Genomic DNA, 21,355 nt, shown 5'->3' on the forward strand with positions numbered 1-21,355 from the left:
CTTCAAACTATAGGGAGAATTGAGACTCTCACTGCAGTAGTTGAATTGGATGAGATTATTAAAAAACTGCAACCAATACCTATGAAAAAATATTGTAAAATAACTATTAGTTAATTATTGGGAAAGATTTATTCGGAAACTCACGGAGATCCTGGAGATCCTCTCGCTCAATGCAAAGCTCCGAGTCGAAGAGAGGAAATTAGTATGCTATGAACAGGCCGATGCCGATCACTATAGCAGCAGCGGTTCAGTTTCGGTTCCGAACCGACTGACCGGCTGCTGCTTCGGCAAGAAGTTCGGCTGCGGTGGCGCCTAAACACACGGGAATTCAGGGAAACACAAGCACAGTAGTGAAATGAAGAGAGATGATGACGACAAGTTGCGTTTGGTTGTTTTATTTGTTTTTACAGGTTCTGTTAGATGTTTATAGCTCTAATATGAAAATAAGACGGATTGTTGACTCGTTTTGACAAGTACGATTGCTGTGGTGTAATAAGTATACTCCGAATAACGAGGGAACTGAAGTTGTTCGGAACCATTCTGTCATAAACTTTACAGTGCCATGAGCAAACTAGGCAGGCAGAATTCAGAGAAACTATTATCAGCACAAAGCCAGCCTGCCAAACACGGAGTAGCTGTTTTATATGACAGCTTCCTAAGGCCAGACATTTCAGGTTTTCAGTCTCAGCCTACCAGGGCAGCGAGCCAAAAAGCTTGCCTTCTGCATTTGGCATTATGAAACTAAACAGGGAATCGCCACCAAAGACGCAGCTTCTTTATCTGCGCTTGATTTCAGAACCCCAGATGTATATGGCAGCATCTGGCTCTGCTTCATCCACAGTCAGTGTGACTGCGGTCCACCGAAGATTGGCCTCTTGAACCTGTCATCGAACTTCCTCCAGTAGATGTGAACCGTGTGGACAGGCCTCTCCAGCAGCATAGATATGCTTCTCTTGGCTTGCTCCAAGACGATACCGCTGCCAGATGCGTCCTCATCAGTAGAGAAAAATGGCAGGGTGAAGTCATCCTTTGGGGAGTTACTGCCGGTGCTATGGCCTCTGGATGGCGCCCTCGAGTGACGCGGGAGCATGGCACTTATGAGAGGCCTAGTCAGGAAGCCAAATACCTGAAATCAAGGGGACATGTTGATGCTTTCTGAAGTCTTGACTATGAACTTGTATGAATTCACGTAGTGTTGGATTCAGCGGGATACCAACCAGAGTGGTGAAAAATACTACAATGATTGTGCTGGTGATGATGGTGGCATGATGTTACCACCACCAGCAAGACTACATCCTCCTCTACGCCTGGGCCTCGGCGATCTACTCGGCCCAAGATTCCCAGTGTGCATGTGTCGGGCCCAGAGTGGCAACGGCCCGTGTAAGTGTAAGTGGCGTGCGTGAGTTGCGTGTGTGATTCCGTGGCCGGCGGCTACAAGAGGCAAGACGAGAACAGAACTCGCCATGAAATGTAATCAGAACTCTCTCCTAATGGAATCTGTCCTCCGAGTTCCTATCTTGCTCTAGCTCCGTTCTTCCTTCCCCTCCAGTTCCCTTCGATTGCTAACATTCTGGTATCAGATTCGCCCGTTCCTCGGCATCCCGCTGTTCTGCTCGCCCGATTCTCCCGCGCCGCCGTGCATCATTCCGATCTCGGCGTCCAAGCCTCACCTACCGACTCCTAGTCGGCGGCAACCCTGCATATCGCTGGTTAGCGCTTCCTGCGCCAGCGACCACCCAAATTCGCGCCGCTTAGGATAGTAGGTCGGGTTTGAGCACTGGATTCCCTACCGGCCCACGAGCACTTCACTAGCTTTCAGCGTCGCCACGGCGCCATGGATCCCGCCGTCAAGATCATCCTCGACGAGATGCAGCAGCGGTTCTCCGACGAGCTCCGCAAGGGCTTCTCCGAGCACGACGAGAAGTGGGACCGCCGATTCCTCGACATCGAGCAATCTCAGGGCGCCCGGCTTGACCGCTTGGAGGACGCGGCTCAGGTGTTCGACGAATGGCGTCCCCGCATCGAGGCCACCGTCGACGATGTGAAGCTCGAGCTCGACAAGGTCACCCACTTCTGGGACCGCTCACTCCGCGAGCGCGTGGTCCAGGAGCCTCCCATCTTCCCATCCCCGCAGTCGGCGACGGAGCGCTCACCTGCTCCTACCGACGCCGACGGCCCCGCTGGGCACCGCGCTGAACATCACTAACGGGATGAGGGGTTCGGATCCATGCTGATCCACACCCACGTCCCGGTCAAGGGTATGTTATCTCATCCCCTTCCCCCTCCCATCTCCTCCACGAAACACGGTTCCTCTGGTTTTTCCCGTGACAACTCCATGCTTGGCAAGTTACCCAAATTACATTTCCATCGATTCGATGGCGAAAATCCCAAACTCTGGATCTCTAGGTGTGAGGATTATTTCGAGATGTACTCTGTTGATTCTAGTTATTGGGTTCGTCTGGCCTTGAATCAGTTAGATGGTCCAGCCGCACGATGGTCCCAATCTGTGGCCAAGCGTTTGAAACAATCATCGTGGTCTGAGTTTTCCTCTCTTTTACTCGAGCGATTTGGTAGAGACCAGCAGGAATCCTTGATTAGGCAGCTTTACCACATTCGCCAGACTAGTACTGTCGCTGATTATGTAGAACGGTTTTCTGAATTGGTGGATCAACTTATTGCTTACGAGCATTCCACGGATCCTATGTACTACACTATTCGTTTTATGGATGGATTATGTGATAATATCCGTTCCATTGTGCTTGTTCAGCGCCCTTCTTCTCTAGATACTGCCTACTCCCTTGCCTTGTTGCAGGAAGAAGTGGTCGGGACAGTGTTCAAGCGAGATTCCCGTCGCCCTGAAGCTGGTTTTCAGTGGAAGCCTCCGCCCCCGCGGGCGCCTTTACCTTTACCGGCGCCTCCTGCTGCCGATCGGCCGCACCCTCCGACTGACGCCAAACCTGCAACTCCAGATCCTGGGAAGCCAACAGCCGACAAGTTCGTTGCACTGAAGGCTTACCGCCGTGCTCGCGGTCTCTGCGACAGATGCGCCGAGCGATGGCATCCTGGCCATAAGTGTGCCCCGACAGTGCAACTTCATGTCGTGCAAGAGCTGATGGACTTGATCGCGCACGCCGACGGTAACACTGACTCTTTTGGTTACGAGCTATCTTCTCAACAGGGTGGATCAGTCAAGGATGCGCAGCTGTTTCTTGCTCTGTCTCCGGAGGCCTTTGGTGGCACTGAAGGTCCCCGAACAATGCGCTTTCAGGGCACTATTCAAAATCATCACCTGCTCATTTTAGTGGACTCGGGGAGCTCACATTCATTCCTCAGTTCTCATGTTGCTTGGGGTTCAGTTTCTACCCAGCGCCATCAGAGTCCAGGTTGCCAATGGGGGTATTATGCAGTGTGATACTCACTTACCTGGGGCTTCTTGGTCAATTCAGGACTTCAATTTCTCTTCTGATCTGCGGGTTCTTCCCCTTCAACATTTTGACCTGATTTTGGGTATGGATTGGCTTGAGTCTTTCAGCCCCATGAAGGTTCATTGGAAGCTGAAGTGGATGTCAATTCCGTATGGTAATTCCACTGTATTACTACAAGGTCTCTTGCCTCAGGTGCCTGTTGATACAATTGTTCAGCTCTGCAGTATTTCAGTACCTGATCAGCTAGAGGAGATAGCTTCTTCAGTACACCCCTCGGTTTCGACCTTGCTCACTGAATTCTCCTCAGTTTTTGCTCCAGTCAGTGGGTTACCTCCTGCTCGGGATTGTGATCACTCAATTCCCTTAGTGGCGGGCGCCAAACCAGTCTATATCCGCCCCTACCGATACCCTTCGGCTCTCAAGGACGAAATTGAAAAGCAGATACAAGATATGCTGGACAAGGGCCTAATCCAACCAAGCAGCAGCCCCTTTTCTTCACCACTGCTGTTGGTTAAGAAAAAGGACGGGACATGGCGTCCTTGTGTGGATTACTGCTACCTCAACGCGCTAACTATCCGGGGCAAGTTCCCTATACCCATTTTCGATGAGCTAGTCGATGAATTGGCAGGGGCTTCTTGGTTTTCTACCCTTGACCTCAATTCGGGTTTTCATCAAATCAGAATGGAGGCCGGCGAAGAGTACAAAACAGCCTTCCAAACCCATTTTGGCCACTTCGAGTTTAAGGTTACGTCTTTTGGCCTTTGTGGAGCCCCCGCTTCTTTCCAAGGTGCTATGAATTCCACTCTCCAGCCATTATTGAGGTCATGTGTTCTGGTTTTCTTCGATGACATATTGGTGTACAGTCGTTCTTTTGAAGAGCATCTTTCCCACCTTCGTGCCGTTTTTCAGTTGCTCGCACGAGACCAGTGGCAAGTCAAACTGTCCAAATGTACTTTCGCACAGCGGCAGATCTCTTACCTCGGACATATCATCAGCGCCGAAGGTATCTCAACTGACTCCAGAAAGGTGGAAGCCATGGTCTCGTGGCCTACCCCTACCAACACCAAAGAGCTGCGGAGTTTCCTCGATTTGGCGGGCTATTATCGGTGAAAGGCCCTAGTTTGGTTTTGGTAATTGAGTGACAACTTAGGTGGACTAATAAGTGTTTATGTTGAGATACACAGGAGATTAGTCCACACAAAGACACTAGTATGAGCGACATATGCCATGGAGGAGAAATGGCTAAGGGTTGATGCTATGCTCATATAGTGTGATCGAGGAGCTAATTGCATATGAGACATGACATGGAGTTATGTGACCAAAGTGGAGAAGATCAAGACAAGGCTTGGCTTGATGGACCGGTTGCAATGGAGAAGGGCAAGTCAAGGCTTTGAAGCGAGGGACCGCGAGGCGGTGAAGCTTGGGCAAGATTTGGCGCCGATGGACCGAGGCAACGGTGAAGAGCGAGCAAGGTCAAGATCGATGGACCAAAGAGGTCATGTGATGATATGGAGTGGATCATATAATTTAAGAAAGATCAAGCCAAGTGTTGACTCATGATGATGATCAAAAGGCTTGATGGAATTTGGTGCTTGTGTGGCATCAACATTTGGGAAGATGAAATGGAATGCGCAAGGCAAAGGTATGACTTGTAGGGCATTTCATTTCACCGATCAAAGGTTGTGTAGAGAAGTGCATGACCGGATTTAGGATAGATGGCCGTACTATCAAGAGGGGCAAACTTGTTTGCATATCGGTCATCTAGTGCCCCTTGAGCGATCTAACATTGCGATGTTGCTAGGATCGAGTGGCGTGGTGAGATCAAGTGAAAATCCTTTGAAAATGATTGTGAAATGCTAACACACATGCACATGGTGTTGTTCACGTAGTGGTGTTGGCACATTTGCAAAGGAAAAAGAGTTGGAGTTGATGTTGATCAACTTTGGGAAGCAAGAAAGGTCTTTTGGTCTTCTCCAGAAATTAGGTTGTCTCTTGGAGTGTAATACTGCTTTGATCCATTGTGTTTTGGATCAAGAATTCAGTTGGGTTGTGTAGCCCTCTGAATTAGCTTTCCATAAAGTCCAAGATCACCTAATTTGGACATCGGAGCTAAGAGTTATGGCCGTTTTACCGAGGTACATTTCTGCTGGAAATAGACCTGCGGACGGTCCGCCCTAGACCTGCGGACGGTCCGCCCTTGAGGGGCGGACGGTCCGCAGTTATCTCGGTTGAGCTCGAACAGAACCGTTTTTGGCTCTGTGGGTGGACCAAAATGACCTGCGGACCGTCCGGTCCATGGGGGCGGACGGTCCGCCTTTAAAAGCTGAAACGGGCGCAGAAACTTGGTTGTTCTGTCTTGGGTGTCCAAAATGAACTGCGGACCGTCCGGTCCATGGGGGCGGACGGTCCGCCTTTAAAAGCTGAAACGGGCGCAGAAACACTGCGGTTTCTGTGTGTGCTCACATTTTGAACTGCGGACAGTCCGCCCCTGGGGTGCGGACAGTCCGCCGGTCACTTCCAGATTTAGTCAGAGACGTTTGCAAATCGGTTGGTTCTAAGTTTTGAACCACGGACAGTCCGCACCAGGGGCGTGGACAGTCCGCCCGGGGCTCTAACGGTCGACTCTGACACATAATCATTGCAGTTCTAGCCGTTGGTTTTAAATGGCGGACGGTCCGGTTTTTGTGAGGCGGACAGTCCGCGAAAACTCAGTTTTCACGGGATTTGAGTGTAACGGCTAGTTTGGGGCCTCCCTCTATAAATAGAGGGTGTGGCCGGCCATTTGAGAAGGCTTAGCACCTTGGAGACTTGGTGCCCATGTGTGAGAGTGCTTGAGAGCCCTCTACTCACTCTAACTTGATAGTAATCATCCGATCGAGTGAGAGAGCGATTCTAGTGCGATTGCTTTGAGAGATTGCATCGAGTGGCACTAGGTGATCGTGTTGCAAGCCGGTGTGCTTGTTACTCTTGGAGGTTGCCACCTCCTAGACGGTTGGTGGCAAGAGGCTCCGTTGAAGCCCGCAAGAAGATTGTGCGGTGCTCCGGAGAAGAGATTGTGAGGGGTATTGTGCTCACCCCGCGGGAGCCGCGAAGAGCAACTCTAGTTGAGCGAGACGTGAAGAGCAACAAGTGGTTCGGCCGGATCATGTGCTAGAGCTCGGTGTGAGCACTCCACGTGGGAGAGTGTGACTTGAGAGTCACCACTAGCAAGAGGATCGGCGGCAACCTTGGAGCTTGTCTCAACGGGGATTAGCTTGGTGGCAACCAAGTGAACCTCGGGATAAAAATCACCGTGTCAACTTTGTCTACTCTTCTCGGTGGTTTGCATTCTCCAAATCACAAGCATTGTATTTACATTCATATATATCTTGTGCTTGTGTAGTTGCTCTCTAGTTATTAGTTAGCTTGTGTAGCTTGCTAATCATCTTCTTGCTTGTGTAGCTAGAAGTAGAGATCCTAGTGTAACTAGTTAACTTGTGTAGCTTAATTAGTTGCTCTTGCTTAGATTGTGTAGCTAAGCAAGTTGAGCTCTTGGATTTGGATTGTGTATCCTTGTCCTTGAACATCTAGTGAGCTTAGGTTTGGCTTTGTGCTTTTGCTCATTAGAATTGTGTAGGAGCTCCCCGGTTTGTGAAGTACTAGTGCTTAGGCTTGTATGACTTGGCATTAGAATTGTTAGAAGAGCTCTTACTAGCTTTGCACTCCATTTGCTTTGTGTAGGATCTTTTTGGAGGTGCCTTAGAGTTCTAGTTAGAGGGGTGAAGTCTTGGCTAAGCGAATAGTTTCAATTCCGCATAAGTTTCGGTTAGCCGGCGCAATTAGTTTTAGAAAGGACTATTCACCCCCCTCTATTCCGCCATCTCGACCCTACAAGTGGTATCAGTGCCGAGGTCTCTCATTTGTGGTCCTTACCGACCCGAGAGGATGGCGACTTATGGGTTAGATGTTGAGTGTCCACACATTTTTGATGGCACACACTTTACACGGTGGAAAACTTGGATGATATGCAATTTTAAATTTATTTGCCCTCAAATGTGGTGGATGGTGGATGTAGGTTTTTCTCATGTGTTAGATGAAGGAAATCTAACTCCAACACAAGAGAAATGCCTAGATCTAGACATCCAAGTTACTAACATTTTATTTAGATCTTTGCATAATTGTATACTTGGTGAGATCATGGATATGAAAACCGCCCATGAGATTTGGAGTTATCTAAATAAGAAATATGGGGTGGCCTCCGATGATCATGATGATTATAAGACCAAGGAGGAAGTGCATGAGGATGATGAACACATCCATGACATGGTGGTTGTGGAAGATTGCTCCACCTCATGGTCAAGTGATGACGATGATAATCAATCTACAATAAGTTCACTTGACATGATTGATGATGATTCAAGTGTTGCAAATTATGATTCTACTCCAAGCATACTTGATGATCAAGTTGGCTCATGTACGGATGATATTGCTACATCAAGCTCATCTCCATCTCCACATTGTTTCATGTCACAAGGTGACACAAAGGTATCAAATTGCAATGTGATTGATCTTAATTCATATGATGAGCTCTTGAGTAGATATGCTAGCTTGACCAAATTATTTGAGGAAGTGTTAGCCAAGACAATCAAATTTGAAAAAGAAAACTCTTTTCTCAAATACACATGTGAACAACAAAAGCATCTACTTTATGTCATAAGTTGTTCACATGAGGAGCTAAAATTGACTCATGAGGAGCTCAGTGTTGCTCATGAGAATTTGGTACAAGACCATGCTTTACTCACTAACAAACTTTCTAGTAAAGTAATTAAAACTAGTGAGAGCTCATCACATGGGTCAAAGGATCAATTGCAAAATATTGCTAACCCTTTTGATGTAGGTAAGAAACATGTATCCACCTCATGTGATGATTTATTGTTTATGCCATGTACTTCAAATGCTTGTTCTTCTTCTACTATGCAATATGAGACTAACCTTGTAGAAGAAAACAAAGAGCTCCAAAGTCAAGTGAAGTATTTGAGCAACAAGATAGAGAGATGGACAAAATCAAAAGTCACCCTTGAAAGCATAATAAAAAATCAAAGAAGTTTCGGTGACATGAGTGGCATTGGTTCCAACAAGAGCAAAGCCAAAGAAAAGAAATGGGGCAAGAATAAATATAATAGGAAGATGAAGAAGCAAGAAGAAATGAAGCTATCTCATTTCATGTGCTTTCAGTGCCATGAGATGGGACACTTTGCAAATGGTTGCCCCAACAAAGAAAAGCTCAAGTTGAAGAAGGAAGAAGAGAAGTTTAAATATGTCAAATGCTTCAAGTGCCGCACTTGGGGTCATCTCACCTCAATGTGCCCAACCAAGCAATTGGTGAAGCAACAAGAACCTCAACCAAAGCCACAAGTTGAGCAAGAGAAGGCACCCCAACTTCAAGTCAAAATCAACCATGATGATCAAGTTGATGACTTCAATATGATGAAAAAGAGAACAAGAAGGGGTGGCAAGGCAAGAACAAGGCATCCAACTCACATTCAAGATGCCAAGATGTTGAGCAAAAACAAGATTCAAGAGAAGAATCCACATGCTCACATCAAGTGCTATAGTTGTGCAATATTGGGTCACCTAGCTTCGGGTTGCCCAAACAAGCTTGAGAAGAAGGCTCAAGCAAACTATGAGAAGCAAGGCAATGAGAAGCATCAAATGAGTAAGAAAGAAAAGGCTCAACAAAAGAGAAGATGCTACTTATGCCGGGAAAGGGGACACATGGCTTATTCATGTCCCTTAGGTAACAATTCTAAGCTTATTTCAATTGATGAAAATATTATGCTTAGAAAGGATGGTAATGGTACCTCATTTGTTACTATTGCAAAACATCCCGCTATTCATACTAAGGCTTTGCCAAAGTATGTTGTTCCTAACTTGAGAGGACCCAACCTAGTTTGGGTACCATCAAAACGTGGATGAATGTGTGTAGGTACCAAAGGCATTGGAGGCTTGATTCAAATAAAATTCATATTCTTGATCTTATGATTGAATCAAGGAATTGAAATTTTCTTTGCATTTATACAACCCAATGCCAAATCAAACCAATGAAGTCTAAGTGCTACAACATACAAGTATCTTTTTCTAGTTGTGAGAAATTCATTGGAAATATTTGTTGGCTTGTTAATTTATTTGTGTTAAACTTTGCTTTTGGATGAACAATCTTTTTGCAAATTGAAAAATGAGTTAAATGTCATTTACTTCTCAAATGTGGCTTGAAAACTAGTTCTTATGACATTTGGTTCTTTTGTGCACTCCTTGCTTCAAATTTCTGAATTTTCAAAGCATTTATGGGGTATTTTTGAGTTTCCTTGATTTTACTCGAATTATTTTTGAATTCTCATTCTTACTCACTCATATGAGTCTTTGTATGGTGTTCATGCTAGTTTTGAGATTTTTGGAATTTTATATGAGCAATGATCCCAATTCAAAGTTAAAATTGTGAAATTTGAAAAGTTCTGGGCTGTCTGAAATTTGGTAGTGCGGACAGTCCGCGGGTAAGAGGCGGACAGTCCGCCGTTCAAGTGACTTGTTCACCAGAGGCTCTGCAAAGAAGTTCTCAACCGCAAAAATACACTGCGGACGGTCCGCCAAAGGACCGCGGACGGTCCGCCTGTGTTGGGCAGTATTTGCCAGAGGCAGTTTCAGTCGGGCGGCGGTGTGAAAATTCAAAGGCGGACGGTCCGCTAGGATATTGCGGACAGTCCGCGAATGGACAAAAAAGAGGATCCTGACAGCTAGACTTATCATCAGCTATCAAGGTATATCTCTAGTTGATCACATTCATTTGGGTGCAAATGAGATGTTTTGAATTGGATATATATGCTCTTGTTGCTTGCTACAAGATGATTGATTGGATTAAATGGTTAGTGATCAAAATTGAGTTAGTTTGAATGGATATGATCATGAGATGACATTCAATATGGGATATGATTAGATATATGTCTTGTGAGTTCATTCAAATAAGTTAACATCAAGTTTGATTCAATTTTATGAAGTATAGTTCAATTGCTCAAAATCTGTCCTTTATTGAAAATCTGAGTAAACTGAGAAGATAGCCATAGTTGGATGATCAAATCTATTTGGACTAGCTTGAAATTTGGTATGCATGCCCTACACTTATGATACTAGCTGCTGTACAAGTTTCATGGGAATATGATGAGGGATACTTCGGTTTTGGAGTGGATCTTGTCAATGCATGTGCAGCAGTTTTCAGCATACACCTATGAGGAAGATGTGAAATCTGGTAGCAATCTAGAAATGCATTGAAGCTCAAATTTTTATGGCTGCTATATGACTTAGTGTCACACATCTCCACAAAATTTCGTGGCAATTCAACTTGTACTTTGAGAGATTTGACATATTCTTTGAGAGGTACAAAATCTGCCAGAAAAGTGACAAATATTGGATTGATCTTGAGTCACTTAAATTGAAAGGTCCTCAAGTTGAAATCATCGTTACAAGTGGTTGAGGAACCTAGGTTTGGTTTTTAGAGGAGCTAGAAGCATGACAAGTATTAGGTACAAAGCCATTTGACTGTAGTGTGTACTTATCATATTTTTGGTACTTAAATTAGAAGATCAAGAAAAGCAAGCAACACCCAACATAGAGAGATTCATGATAATTTAAGTGATATTCAAATGGTATTCTCTCGTGCAATCAAGGATCAAAGATATGAAGCAAGCAAACCACAACAAGATAGTGCATTTGATGATAAGTGATATTCTTTTCATATGGGTGAAGAATAGTTTTTATATTGGTATTCATTGTCTTCACCAAGCTATTATAATTGGACTTCATGATGCTAGTTGGAGAGCTACATTGGAATCTAATGACTATCCTCTACTCCAACATAGAAAGGTGAAATTGCTTGACATATGCATTCATACTATGCTAAGGACATGATTAGTGCATATAGTCATATATAGTGATCATTCATGAAAAATAAAATAATTTTAAATGTTTTATGATGCCACTATTGCTTCTATGCTTGATATGATCTAGTGGTAACATATGACATGTTCATGAGCGAGTAACCCAAGTAGTTGATCTAGAAAATGAGCTTTCAAGTGTTTAACTCAACATTGTCAAGATAACCCTTAGAATGAGGTGTGAAGAAGCTTGTCATTGGTTCAAACCGAGTTGAATTATTTGGGCAAGTAGTCTAGATCAAGTCAAAGAGAAAGAAGCTCATGGAAACAATCTAGTTCAAGAATTGGTTATCAATGTCAAATTCAACAAAATGATCCATCATGATTTTACAAGTGATATACATAGTCATACAAGTGGTATTCATTCAAGTAGATCTAGTGCAACAATGGTGGTTCCACAAGTGATCCTCAACTTTAAGTGATCAATTCAAATCAAGAAAGCTATCCTCATCAAGAAGAGCTCAAAATTCAAGTAGATTGACAAATACTTTGACATAGGGGGAGGAGTCCCACTACAAGGTATCAAGGTCAAGGATCCTACTAGTATCCTACATGTGGCATTTCAATGTGGTCTTCATGCTTCCACATGTTGTTGTTACAAGTGGTGTAAATTCCAATCAAATTGAAAGTGTCCATCAAAAATGAAGATTCAAGACTCAACCATCTACCCAAGTCTAACTCTTTGTATCAAACCACAAGCGCTTCATATGATTGCCTACAAGGGGTATTCAAGTGGTAACCCTACAAGTACAAGAGGTACAACTTCAAGTGGTAGCCATTGATCTTCACATGGCAAATTTCATGTGGTTTCGGCTCTTTTTATGGTCATTGATGACAAAGGGGGAGAGAAATGAACAAAGATATGAATTATCCTTGGATGACAAAGGGGGAGATGAGAGTGTGATCATGGACATGGATCGAGAGGAGCAATATTGAGGAGGATCAATATTCTTGGACAAGAGGAGCACACAAGTAGGGGGAGCAAGCTCATGAACTTTGTTGTTTGCATTTGATATGTGCATATTCATGCGCTTGCTTGCATTTGCATAAGTTTTAAAATTTATATATGCATTGCTTGTGTGTGATGTATGCTAGTCATAGAACTTGATTGATGATTTGACAACTAGCATGCATAGATTGTAGCTAGACATTTTTTTACAAGTGAATCAAGAGCCTTGCTAATATTTTTGATCTCATGAGGTATCTTGAGTTTTTGATGAATGTCTAGTTACTCATTGATGCTAAGGAATGAACTTCAAGGAAGCAACTCAAATTGGTATCACGCTTCAAAGGTTTATCCTATATACCTTAGCATCACTTAGTAGTGATAACAATCCCACAAATTTCATATTTATGCATGTGTGTGAGTTTAAAACCAAATCTCTTGAGCACACATGTAGGGAGAGTTATCACTACCAAGTCGGATTTTTATGGTGCTTATCCAATCTTTCACAAGTGGTCTTATTGGTGGATAAGAAACATAAAATCCAAACCAAGTTAGCTATTTACACATGTGTGAAGTGCTAGCTTGGAATTTGCTTAATTTCCATATCTTTGTAGAGTTGTCATCAATTACCAAAAAGGGGGAGATTGAAAGGCCCTAGTTTGGTTTTGGTAATTGAGTGACAACTTAGGTGGACTAATAAGTGTTTATGTTGAGATACACAGAAGATTAGTCCACACAAAGACACTAGTATGAGCGACATATGCCATGGAGGAGAAATGGCTAAGGGTTGATGCTATGCTCATATAGTGTGATCGAGGAGCTAATTGCATATGAGACATGACATGGAGTTATGTGACCAAAGTGGAGAAGATCAAGACAAGGCTTGGCTTGATGGACCGGTTGCAATGGAGAAGGGCAAGTCAAGGCTTTGAAGCGAGGGACCGCGAGGCGGTGAAGCTTGGGCAAGATTTGGCGCCGATGGACCGAGGCAACGGTGAAGAGCGAGCAAGGTCAAGATCGATGGACCAAAGAGGTCATGTGATGATATGGAGTGGATCATATCATTTAAGAAAGATCAAGCCAAGTGTTGACTCATGATGATGATCAAAAGGCTTGATGGAATTTGGTGCTTGTGTGGCATCAACATTTGGGAAGATGAAATGGAATGCGCAAGGCAAAGGTATGACTTGTAGGGCATTTCATTTCACCGGTCAAAGGTTGTGTAGAGAAGTGCATGACCGGATTTAGGATAGATGGCCATACTATCAAGAGGGGCAAACTTGTTTGCATATCGGTCATCTAGTGCCCCTTGAGCGATCTAACATTGCGATGTTGCTAGGATCGAGTGGCGTGGTGAGATCAAGTGAAAATCCTTTGAAAATGATTGTGAAATGCTAACACACATGCACATGGTGTTGTTCACGTAGTGGTGTTGGCACATTTGCAAAGGAAAAAGAGTTGGAGTTGATGTTGATCAACTTTGGGAAGCAAGAAAGGTCTTTTGGTCTTCTCCAGAAATTAGGTTGTCTCTTGGAGTGGAATACTGCTTTGATCCATTGTGTTTTGGATCAAGAATTCAGTTGGGTTGTGTAGCCCTCTGAATTAGCTTTCCATAAAGTCCAAGATCACCTAATTTGGACATCGGAGCTAAGAGTTATGGCCGTTTTACCGAGGTACATTTCTGCTAGAAATAGACCTGCGAACGGTCCGCCCTAGACCTGCGGACGGTCCGCCCTTGAGGGGCGGACGGTCCGCAGTTATCTCGGTTGAGCTCGAACAGAACCGTTTTTGGCTCTGTGGGTGGACCAAAATGACCTGCGGACCGTCCGGTCCATGGGGGCGGACGGTCCGCCTTTAAAAGCTGAAACGGGCGCAGAAACTTGGTTGTTCTGTCTTGGGTGTCCAAAATGAACTGCGGACCGTCCGGTCCATGGGGGCGGACGGTCCGCCTTTAAAAGCTGAAACGGGCGCAGAAACACTGCGGTTTCTGTGTGTGCTCACGTTTTGAACTGCGGACAGTCCGCCCCTAGGGTGCGGACAGTCCGCCGGTCACTTCCAGATTTAGTCAGAGACGTTTGCAAATCGGTTGGTTCTAAGTTTTGAACCACGGACAGTCTGCCCCAGGGGCGTGGACAGTCCGCCCGGGGCTCTAACGGTCGACTCTGACACATAATCATTGCAGTTCTAGCCGTTGGTTTTAAATGGCGGACGGTCCGGTTTTTGTGAGGCGGACAGTCCGCGAAAACTCAGTTTTCACGGGATTTGAGTGTAACGGCTAGTTTGGGGCCTCCCTCTATAAATAGAGGGTGTGGCCGGCCATTTGAGAAGACTTAGCACCTTGGGGACTTGGTGTCCATGTGTGAGAGTGCTTGAGAGCCCTCTACTCACTCTAACTTGATAGTAATCATCCAATCGAGTGAGAGAGCGATTCTAGTGCGATTGCTTTGAGAGATTGCATCGAGTGGCACTAGGTGATCGTGTTGCAAGCCGGTGTGCTTGTTACTCTTGGAGGTTGCCACCTCCTAGACGGCTTGGTGGCAAGAGGCTCCGTTGAAGCCCGCAAGAAGATTGTGCGGTGCTCCGGAGAAGAGATTGTGAGGGGTATTGTGCTCACCCCGCGGGAGCCGCGAAGAGCAACTCTAGTTGAGCGAGACGTGAAGAGCAACAAGTGGTTCGGCCGGATCATGTGCTAGAGCTCGGTGTGAGCACTCCACGTGGGAGAGTGTGACTTGAGAGTCACCACTAGCAAGAGGATCGGCGGCAACCTTGGAGCTTGTCTCAACGGGGATTAGCTTGGTGGCAACCAAGTGAACATCGGGATAAAAATCACCGTGTCAACTTTGTCTACTCTTCTCGGTGGTTTGCATTCTCCAAATCACAAGCATTGTATTTACATTCATATATATCTTGTGCTTGTGTAGTTGCTCTCTAGTGATTAGTTAGCTTGTGTAGCTTGCTAATCATCTTCTTGCTTGTGTAGCTAGAAGTAGAGATCCTAGTGTAACTAGTTAACTTGTGTAGCTTAATTAGTTGCTCTTGCTTAGATTGTGTAGCTAAGCAAGTTGAGCTCTTGGATTTGGATTGTGTATCCTTGTCCTTGAACATCTAGTGAGCTTAGATTTGGCTTTGTGCTTTTGCTCATTAGAATTGTGTAGGAGCTCCCCGGTTTGTGAAGTACTAGTGCTTAGGCTTGTATGACTTGGCATTAGAATTGTTAGAAGAGCTCTTACTAGCTTTGCACTCCATTTGCTTTGTGTAGGATCTTTTTGGAGGTGCCTTAGAGTTCTAGTTAGAGGGGTGAAGTCTTGGCTAAGCGAATAGTTTCAATTCCGCATAAGTTTCGGTTAGCCGGCGCAATTAGTTTTAGAAAGGACTATTCACCCCCCCTCTAGTCCGCCATCTCGACCCTACAATCGGAAGTTTGTCAGACATTTCGCAATCATTGCTCGTCCCCCTCACTGATCTTCTGAAGAAGCACTCCATCTTTGTCTGGACACCTGATCATCAAGCCGCTTTCGATACTCTCAAGTCTGCTCTTAGCTCGGCACCTGTTCTGGCCACTCCTGACTTCAGCAGGCCGTTTTGCTTGGAGACTGACGCCTGTGCCAATGGTGTTGGCGCTGTTCTCATACAGTGTGGTCACCCTCTTGCATACATCAGCAAGCCGCTAGGTCCCAAGACAGCAGGCCTTTCTACATACGAGAAGGAGTATCTAGCCATTCTCCTTGCAGTTGAGCAATGGCGCCCCTACCTGCAACATGCAGAATTCACTATCTTCACTGATCAACGCAGCTTAACTCACCTCACTGATCAGCGCCTCAACACTCCTTGGCAACAGCGGGTGTTCACTAAATTATTGGGGCTGCAATACAAGTTAGTTTACAAGCAAGGCTCCGACAATCGTGTGGCCGATGCTCTATCCCGGCGGCCGCATGATTCTGAACCAGTCCTGCACGCCATGTCCTCTTGTGCCCCGTCTTGGACTTCGGCCATCATTCAAGGTTACAATCAGGACGAAGATGCTCAATTGTTGTTGTCCAAGTTGACCATAGATCCTTCAGCTGTCCCTCATTTTTCTATTCAAGATGGAATTCTTCGATACAAGAAAAGGATCTGGCTCGGCAACAACAGCAACCTGCAAGCTCAAATAGTGTCAGCATTACATGATGCCCCTTCAGGCGGTCACTCAGGTTTCCCAGTAACCTACCGCCGGGTCAAGCAGCTGTTTGCCTGGAAGGCCATGAAATCTGATATTAAAGCATTTGTGGCCAGTTGCTCCACTTGCCAACAAGCTAAACCAGACCGTTCCAAGTACCCCGGCCTCCTTCAGCCACTTCCAGTCCCTTCATCGGCGTGGCAAATTATTTCCATGGACTTTATCGAAGGATTACCTAAGTCCAAGGGTAAAAGCTGTATCCTGGTAGTAGTGGATAAATTCACCAAATACAGTCACTTCCTGGGCTTATCACACCCTTTCACAGCTGCTGATATTGCCCAAGTCTTCTTTGATATCATTTACAAGCTGCATGGGCTTCCGGACTCCATTGTCTCCGACCGTGACAGGATCTTCACAAGCACATTTTGGCAAGAACTCTTCAAACTGGTCAGGGTCTCTCTTCGTATGAGCACAAGTTACCACCCTCAAACAGACAGCCAAACCGAGCGCGTCAACCAGTGCCTCGAGACATACCTTCGCTGTTTCGTTCATGCTTGCCCATCAAAATGGGTGGATTGGTTGAGCTCGGCTGAGTATTGTTATAATACTTCAGCTCATTCTGCTATCGGGTGTTCCCCGTTCGAAGCCTTGTACGGGTATTCTCCTCGCAGCCTGGGTTTGCCTTCAGTTCAGGGCGTGGGAGCAAACATTTCGGAGTGGATCCGTGAGAAGAAGCTGATGAACACACTTCTCCAATAGCACCTGCATCGCGCTACACACCGTATGAAAATGCAAGCTGACAAGGGCAGGACTGATCGCTCTTTTCAGGTGGGCGATTCAGTGTATCTCAAGCTCCAAACATATGTGCAATCATCGCTGGCGCCACGTGCTAACCAGAAATTAGCCTTCAAGTACTTCGGCCCGTATAAAGTCATCGGTAAAGTCGGTCCGGTCGCTTACAGGCTCCAGCTTCCATCGTCGGCATCTATCCATGACGTTTTCCACGTCTCCCAGCTGAAGCAAGCCATCTCCAAGACAGATCAGGTTTCTTCTCTGATTCCTGACCTCGATGCTCCTTGACAGTTTCCAGAGCAGGTACTGGCCAAGAAGATGGTGACCAAGGGCGTTCGCTCCATTCAACAAGTCTTGGTGAAGTGGTCCGGCTGGCCAGCTTCTCTCGCCACTTGGGAAGACGTGGAAGCTCTCTGTCAACGCTTCCCGGCTGCACCCGCTTGGGGGCAAGCGGGTTCTTTACAGGGGGGAGATGTTACCACCACCAGCAAGACTACATCCTCATCTACGCTTGGGCCTCGGCGATCTACTCGGCCCAAGATTCCCAGTGTGCATGTGTCGGGCCCAGAGTGGCAACGGCCCGTGTAAGTGGCATGCGTGAGTTGCGTGTGTGATTCCGTGGCCGGCGGCTACAAGAGGCAAGACGAGAACAAAACTCGCCATGAAATGTAATCATGGCTCTCTCCTAATGGAATCTGTCCTCCGAGTTCCTATCTTGCTCTAGCTTCGTTCTTCCTTCCCCTCCAGTTCCCTTCGATTGCTAACACATGAACTGGATCTGATGTTACCCCTGAAAACGTGAACTGCAACAATGCAAGTTTCACAAATCATTCTAAGGACTTATACATGATGTAATTAGACAGAAGAAAAGTGGCACCTGATTATATGCTAGTGCAATCGAAACAGCGCCTCTCATGAGCCCAGCCCACCAAATGACAACCTTTGACATGATTAATAAAGAATTTCAGGGATATGCATTTCAGTCTAAAACTACTGAAGGCATTAAAAATTTAAAATTGTTGGTGTAGAAGCTACCTGGTGCTTGAACGTGATTGGCATTCTCTCAGAACTTCCACTCATGTTATTTGACAAAATGGATATGGGGAAAACAAATGCAGCCCGTCCAATTAACACGAGCAGGATGATGATACCAAAGATACTGATGGATGTCTTAAAACTGAAAAAATTACAAAACCCACTTAGACACGATTTTAGATAACTTGATATGAAACAGTAAATAGAAGCTACTTCAGGACGGCAGAAGATATGGAAAAACCAGATATATGTGATCTGTGTTGCTCACCTTGCCTTTGATGTCTTCCACTTATCAATGTCAAGGGCATCCATACCAACATAAAGAAAGATGAATGTCTCAGCGATGAATGATAACGTTGCAAATATATGCCTGCATTTCCAGCCATCACCCAATAAATATTCATAATAACTTCAGCTTTCCTAGAAACTGGAAATATTGACCTCAAATAATGATACCAATTTCTGATAAATTTAGAAACAAGGTAATCTCACTTTGTCGTGATTCTTGAGTTCGCTGTCACATTGTGCCATGCATAATGGGACATGACAATACCGCAAAAGAACACGGTCAAAATCCCACTCAGGTCTAGCAACTGTGAAGTCGGATGCATACAACGTCTTCAGATAAATCGTGAAAGAAATTATTACAGTGCTAGTGGTATTAATTGGATAATCATACCGCTGCCAGCATATATGATAAATAAGCCATGAGAGCCATCAGGGCTACCTCTCGGTCAGTTGAATGCCTGAAAATTAAGGGGAAGAATTTCAAAGATAAGAGCAGAAGGTGAACACAACCCGAGTCTATTTCTAAGAACTTACTCACCTACCCAAATACAGAGCTTTGAGAACATAAGCAGTAGATAGACCGATCTGATAAATTATGGTATAAGTTAAGGGTGTGAAAAGAAATGGAATATCTAATTCTTAAAATTAAAATTTTATGCGACTAAAGCGTGTCCTCACTGAGATTCCAAGGATAGTGCTGGTTGCGAACAGATAGAGAAAATCAGCTCTCACTTTTAGCACAACCCCGCCTTTGAGCTGACCGATATTGAGATTCTTTATAGCATTGAAAAGAACAACTGCTGTTGCATCATTGACGACTCCTTCTCCAAACACCAGGCTGTACAACCTTGGTGTCTCATCTTGGTTTATGACCTGTGTTGCGGCTCCATATATCAAAAACAGATGGAAGCTGAACAAGTATGAGGAAGATGTGGCAATTCAGAATGCAGCATATAGCAGACCTGCAATGTGCACACGGTATCTGTTGAAGAGAATATGGCTCCCAATGCTGAAATTGTTGATGAGTTCAGTACTAATTACAAGCGAGGACGAAGAAAGTTAGAAACAACACAAATAAGGAAGGCAAAACTAGATAATCTGATGCGTCTAGTTCTCCAAATCCAACTTTCGGGAAGAGCCAGTAGCAGCCTGATAACAAGAAGTACAATTTGTTCGATGGGGCCGAAATTTTCAGTTGTTATATGCTCTGAACGAAAATGTGACCTATATGCAGAAGAAGCTTGAGAGTCGCCAAACCTACCTGCGGAAACTATTGCAACCGAAATGAAAACCCCGAATACCCCGAAAGACATGATGGTCATGAAGTTGTGGAAGAACTGCTTCTTCTTGACCTGAAACCTGCACAAACAGAAACCATGTCCACATCACCCGATTCGTCAGAAAGTTCAGACCCTAAATCAGGCAGCCATTACGATGCCACAGGAGTGGAAACACGCATACCCGGCATTGAAGATTATGGGTGGAAGCACGTAGATGAAGAAGAGCTGCTCATCGAACCTCAGGATGTGCGATTGCTTCCCTTTGGTGAGCAGAAAAATATGATCGCTCCGATGAGGCACCCCTGCCAAAAAAAGAAGTAAAATCAAGCAAGTAATTGCAGAATAGTTGTTGACCGAAAAAAGGAGGACTGAATTGGTACTGAGTGATGAATAGGTTGGGCGTACGATGATGAGCGCGGTGATGGACTCGTTGACCCACTTGTTCTCCTCGAGGAGGTGGCCGGCGACGAGGCACAGGCACAGAACCGCCGTGAACACGCAGATGGACACCACCGTGGTGTTGCTCCCCGCCGTCCCGCCCACCGCCGCCGCCGCCGCCACCAGCGTCTCCCACCACGCCGCCGCCGACATGGATTCCCTCTCCCTGCGTCGTCTCGGCCATGCCCTCTGTGTGCCTCCCTGCTTTTGCTGCCGCCGCGTGACGGAGGATTTTGGCGCGTAGCCTGGGGGCCTCGGCAACGGCGGTGCACGTCACGGCGGCACGCGGGGGTCGCGTCGACGGGCGCGGTGCCTGCGTGGTGTGGGATCCCAGGAGCCACGTGTGGGCGAGGAATCCTGGCTCCGCTGACGTGGTACCCTCCCGGGCCCGCTTGTTTGGGCCGTCAAAAATTTTGGGCTCCAAAAAGTTTAAAGCAGCTTTTGGTTGATTGGTTTTAGTTCATCTTTTGCATTTCACAAGTTTCATACCGTTCTGCTTCTCGTACTCTTCGAGAGGTAGATTTTTTTTTTGAACGAACATCTTCGAGAGGCAGATTTGAGCACCATTTATATTAGAATGTATGGTAAAATATAGAGTTATTGGTAAGTATATGTATTTTTAAAAGTTTCATACAAGACGTCGTGCTTCTATACAAAAATAGAGCAACAACAATACTAACCACACAACATATAGTATTTTAATAGTGATTTCAATGAAATAAATTTGGTTGGACATATTATTATTTTCTCTATAATGTTGATCAAAGTTGGATAAACTTGATTTAGGATAAATCTAAAACGATATGTAAATAAAAATAACAGATGTAATTTGTAGGAATATAAAGTCACCGAAGAGGCGAAGACCATTCGTATTTCCAAAGTTTTAGAGTCTAGAGGATCCTAATTCCTACGTAAAGAAGCCCATATCTTGACTGATCTGGGCCATGACCCACGAGAATACGCTCCTCGTATTCCCCGCCCGCCCTTAACATCGTGGCTATTAGGAGTTAAGATGTCATGTAGTTATATAG

The 21,355-nt window shown here is 45.4% G+C and overlaps 1 pseudogene; it reads right to left on the bottom strand.

Annotated features, from left to right (window-relative positions):
* Positions 1-483: 483 nt before the first annotated feature.
* Positions 484-20,652, bottom strand: LOC120669810 (annotated as a pseudogene).
* Between the last annotated feature and the right edge of the window lie 703 nt (positions 20,653-21,355).

Source organism: Panicum virgatum, chromosome 4N (assembly GCF_016808335.1).
Source record: "Panicum virgatum strain AP13 chromosome 4N, P.virgatum_v5, whole genome shotgun sequence".
Classification (NCBI taxonomy): Eukaryota; Viridiplantae; Streptophyta; class Magnoliopsida; order Poales; family Poaceae; genus Panicum; species Panicum virgatum.